We start from the raw sequence: 6,000 nt of genomic DNA on the forward strand, positions 1-6,000 counted from the left end.
AGGGCATTCTGCAGGACTGGCCTGGATCTGCAGGAATGGGCTGCTGTTTCTCTCCATAGACTGCCCCTTCTATTGTCTTGAATGTAGACTGACAATTTTCTGAAATTTTCAAATTTCAAACAAATTGTTGTTCTCATACTAGTGCTTCTGTACTGGCAGTAACAAGGGAGGGAGTACTAGATCAGACCCACTCTAACAGTTACAATGACAGGGAAGTAAAAACACAGATTACCATAGGAGACTTACTTATGCTAGTTATTACCATCTGTGGAGCCAAGCTGGAGCTTCAGCAAGAATGGGAGAATGTCAGAAAATCCTCAGTGTAAGAACAGCACTTACCTGTCGCTTACAGCCAGAGAGTTCAGTTTCATGGAAGTGTATTTTTACTCTCCTGCAGTTAAACTGGTCTCAGGAATGATAACATATGTCTCCTTATTTGCCCATTACTTCTAAAAGCACAATGAAATAAGCAACTCTTTTTGGTAGACATGCAAACAGTGCTGCTGTTTTTGTGTGTGGGTTTTTTGGCTCACATTCTATAGGATTGTTACTAACGTAATAGATTAAAAAAGGAAATATGCTAAATAAAAACATTTATTAGAGAAAGTAATTTTAAATATTTAATGATACAATTAAGTCTTATTAATGCAATAGTCTTTATTCGTCAGCTTAAAAATTCAAAAGGATAATTTTCTCTTTCATCTTTATTAGGCAATGTTTGCCACAATTAATTGTTTTATATTCTTATAAATATTTGATGAATATTAGATATTTTAATTTAAAAATATAGGTCGTATTCATCACTGTTACTCCAATTTTAGTGAATTATAATGGAGTTACACCAATAGGAAACTGGAGCTGCCATAATGGTGAATCAGACCCTGCATGTTTTTCTCTAGTTATAGTGACAGAAGGCCTGATATGATTCCCAAGCAATTCATTGGGAGTTTTGTCACTGACTTCCATGGGAGTTGAATTAGGCCTGTATGAGGCTACTGAGTTGTAGTGCACATCATAAGCAAATAATTTTGCTATATTTAATATTCTAATTCAGGGCATAATCTTGCAGCCCCAATCCATGAGTAATTCCCATTTACTTCCCCATACCAGATCCTGGATTGGGCACATCATTTTCTATACGTGAACGTGATGTAATCTTCTTCTAACTTGTTTGACTTCTTTTACTCTGAATTACTAAAATTTTTGTTTTTGTTTTGTTTTAATTCTGCAAGATTACATTGGGTCAGATCATCTCCCATCTGAATTGAACTAGTCCTATTATCCACAGTATCTTGTCCACAGCTCTTTTGTTTTGTTTTGTTGCAATACCAAGCATTTAATAATATTATAATATGTTCCACTTACTAAGCTTTGAAATGACCTTAGAACATCTGTTAGTAAGGGCTGTATGGTGATTTTACTCAGTTCCCTCCATAACAGGTATTTAAATGTGTGTTGTGTAGTCAAGTGATTGTTTCTGTACACTATTAGCCATTTACTGAAAAAGAAAAAAGTCCTGTATAAATAGCACTTCAGCTTTAAGCCATGGGGGATTTAAATAATGCATTTTCTCTTTCATCAGTGATATTTATTGTACAGGTATTATAAAGTGATATTTAGAGGAAGTGGATATCTTATTTTTACCACAATGTCCCCTCTTAATCCTTATTACAGTATCACCTTGGGAGCTACAATATTAGCAATTCATAGGGGCAATCACTTTATGGGCAATATGTTGACTTCTTTTTTCAACTGTTTTTTTTTTTTTTTAACAAATAAAAATAAAAGCCCTGGTAACAATACTTTGGTATATAGGAATACACTTCTGATAGGTGTAACAACATTTGAGAATGATAGTCCAACTAGTAAAGAGCCTAGTAGCCAAATTTAGGTTTGTCTGTGTTATAAGTTTTCAGTTCACTTCAATGTATGCGTGCAATTCCCTTTATCCTTAAGGTGAATTTCTCAGGTACAAACACAGTACATGCAGGGTGGGATTCCAGAGGGGCTTTGTAACAGAGTACTGGCCTGTAAGCACATGCTATCTATTGTTCATTTTCCATCCCCTTCTATCAGGAACTACTTCGGGCTGTACATTCTTGCATTCTCCACTACACACAGGTGAGGGGCCAGGCCCACCAACTGAAGAGGTAAAATACAATTCCATTTCTGGTCCTCTTCAGGTCACTTGCAGGTTTGAACCAGTGTAAATAGCAGATTATCTATAACTTCAAATCTTTAAATCCTGATTTGATGATTTCAGTAACTTAGCCAAAGATTAGGGGCCTATTACAGGTGTGGGTGGGTGAAGTTCTGTGGCTTGCAATGTGCAGAAGGTCAGACTAGATGATCATGATGGTCACTTGACCTTAAAATCTAGGAATCTGTTAACTTAAGGATATTTCCAAAACAGGATCAAAGTAACAGCCAAGAGAGGACTTTCTGGCTTCCAGAAAGCAGGAAGAGGGAGAGGACATGCCCTTCTCCTGGAATAGCCATTCCTGTGCATCTCCTAGGTGTCTTGCCAGGGCCCCATGGAGGCACTACACTCAGAATCTGATCAAGGAGAATTGCTCTATAATCTCCAGCAAGTAGTCATATGATACTTAGTCAAGTGACCATTCTCCATTATATTCCTTATCTGGAGACTACAACTCCAGCAACTGCTGGTCTTAAAGGAGCGTGTCCCTTTAACATGGTGGCTGCATCTGTGCTCACAGACCAATTGTGTTTACAGGCCCATAAAAAAGTAGCTTTATTTAGAAACTCCACAAAATCCATGGCAAAGTCCTTCTTAACTCTAGCAAGACACTGGCACTGCAGTCATTTCAGAGTGAAAAATGGGGGAAAGGGAGTTAGAACAAAAGATTAATTTGATAGATTCGTGAAGTCCTAGAAAACTGAATTTCAGATCTGTATGTGAGCATCTGTATGTGTCTGGGAGAGTGAGAGTTAAGTGCTTAAATACCTTTTCAGGGTCAGGTCTATGGTGACAGTTCATAGAAAAAGTCTGAAAAACATGTTTGTTTGAAAATATTGTCATTCTGCAAGAAATATGGACGCTTTTTTTTCTTATTGAAGTTTTGTCCTTTTCACTTTTCTTCCCACATGTTAAACTACACTTTTTTTTTCCCACTCTTCATTTTCAGTGTTCCTTCCTGTTCGTTCTTTAGCCTTTCAACGTGCTTTCTTTTCATCCTCTATTTCCTCTCTATCTCTTGTCAGGCACCTCTCTCCTCTTCATCCTGCTGATGTGGCTGTTAAACAGCTTAGCTGCATAGATTTCCTCCTGTAGTGGAGAAGAAGCATTGTGCCTGGAGTCAGTACAGTGCTTCCTGTCACTGGCTGACACAACATGTTCAGCCACATAGCTTTGGTATTTTGAACCAGCACATGAGCTGAACAGGTAGCCGAACTAGTGACTTGGATTTGAGGAAGGATGCAGTCCCATGGTGCTCCCTCACTGTATGTGTATATCAGTAGTTCTTTGGCTGTCCCTCTGTTTGAACAGCATAGGTAGCAATTAAAAACAACAACCCTGAAACAGATTCTAAAACAATACCTATTTATTATTTGTGTATTATGGCATTATCCAAACACTCTAATCAGAACTGGGGTTGTACACACAGTTGTACCACAGAGTATTATAATTTTAGATCTATCATTTTATGTATTACAGGATATGTTTTATAAAAGTCCTTTTTGCCTGCAACCTCTTAAAGAATTAAAGACATTTTCAAAAGTAGAAGCACCAGTTAGTGCTCAGCACTTATGAAAATCGGTAGTCTCAGGAGCCTAACTTTAGGCTCCTATTTTTGAAAATCTTGGCTTATGAGTGTATTTTGCTGCTGGTTATATAACTTGCCGGTGGGGGAGGCAAAGAGTTGGTTCTGGTTTTGCTGTGTAGGTAGGAAACATACTCCTAAGGCACCCTAGCATATCTGATTTAAAAGATTGTTGAATTCTATGCGACTGAAAAGTATGTCAGAGTAAACACCTGAAAGCAAACAGTCACTCAGTGCTCCACTTATATAAAAGAGATGATCTGTTTATATATACACAAACAATTAATACAGTGAAAACTTAGTTTATATGCCCTCTGAGAGGGAAAACAGTGTTGCAGATTAATTTGGGATTTGGAAGAGTGACTGTTAGGAAAAAAAAAATCCTTCCTTTTAGATTGCTACTTGCTTAGTTACTGCACGCTAGAGGGCACTTGAAGTAGAGCAAAAGATATTTCCATAGTCACTGAAAAGGAACAACTTACCTGTATCTTGCTTATACATTGGAAGCTAAAAGCAAAGGATTAGGATGCTCAAATCACATCCAAAGCATTAATCAACAAAAAATAGGTAAGTTGATTGCTTTGTTTGACACAATTTTCTTTTTATTTTGTCTTGATCTTAGTTTTTCACATAAAAACTATGTCTGTTTTCCTAATAGTGAACCTGACAACAACTAATCAAAATTCCAAACTGTACCCTAGAAATAATAAACTTGCTATTGTATCATTGTATTTTAATACATTCTATAATATAATTGGTGAATATGAAAACCTTCTGGTGTGAAAATTAATTTATTTTTTCTTCCATATTTTGAAATTGAAATCCACCAGAGTGGAGCAGATTCAGAAATATGTATGTTTGTAAAAACTGAATGGAGGAATTTAGGTAAAAAGAAAATAATTCACTAAGAACACAAAGGTGCCAGCCCTGCAATTGAATTCACCCTTGGCATCTGTGTGCCATATCAGAGACTAGAAATGGAACTCCATCTGGACATACAGATCTGATTGCAGCATCAGAGCCCAAGTAATTTGAAGTAACTTTAGTCAGAACCAACATGCTTCTTGTTTTCTCATGCCTTCGGTAACAGGGAGATAGAACTTCTATTTGCTGAAACATCTATGACAGAAGACTAGAGTGCAAAAAGAGTACTCTTAAATAAGAGAATCCCCTTATTTGGTAACTTCGAGAGTGTTTTTCTAAAGTCTGCCATTCAAGTTTTTGTGGTTGTGGTGCCTGAATCTTATCCCTTCTGACACCTGGCCATCATGAAAATAACCTCCTGTAAAAACCATTCACCTAGACAAGATTCTCTGAATGAAAGATTATTTACAGCTGTACCATCTTAAATAAATCAGGAACTGCAGTCAATGCATAAAGACAAAGACCTAGTATCAAAGGCCTCTTACATGGTTTGCCTTTTCCCTAGTGCCAGCTTTAAGTATCGGCTGTCTTTTTCAATAATTTTCCAAGCACTTAGTGATCACTGTTTCTCATAGTAAATTTCTCAGCAATGCAAACTATTTGCTAGTATATGTTTAAAGGTTGCAGAAAGGTGATAAGAAATTGTTTGCACCGTTAATTATGTTTGCATTAGCTCTGTGAACCACTAAAAGTGCACATCTCATTCACAAACATTTCATACCTTTCTTCTTTTCTTTCCTAAATCTTTGACTTTTATAAATGGTCTCATTGAATACAAATTCTCGTTACCAAATGCGCATGTTGGTTTTGACTAAGTTACTTCAAATACCTTTGACCTTGGTGCTGCAGTCAGATTCTTATGTCCATGTGGAGTTCCATTTCTAACTAAAAGTTGCCTGTTTTATACTCAAAAGCAAAGGAACAAACAATATCCTATGAAATGAATCTTTGAAGAAAATCAAAGGAGGGCTTGATGCTGCGCATAATTTTGAATAAAAAGTAAGAACTATGTGTAAAATCTGAATATTGCCTGAGGAAAAGCAGACAATTCTATGAGACATTAGTGAAATGATGGTGAAATAAGCAATCAGTTGTTGCATAGATTTTATTTTAATACTTGTGAAACACCTTGCTTATTATTTAAGTGGCATTGCTTGTGGCAATTCATGTGCAGTATTTAGAATGAATAAATATGGGATCTGACCAAAAGCCCACTGAATTCAATGGGAGAAACTCACTTAGCCTCAGTGGACTCTGGATCAGGCCCATATAACATATCCACAACTAACTT

Source organism: Dermochelys coriacea, chromosome 12, assembly GCF_009764565.3.
Source record: "Dermochelys coriacea isolate rDerCor1 chromosome 12, rDerCor1.pri.v4, whole genome shotgun sequence".
NCBI classification, from domain to species: domain Eukaryota; kingdom Metazoa; phylum Chordata; order Testudines; family Dermochelyidae; genus Dermochelys; species Dermochelys coriacea.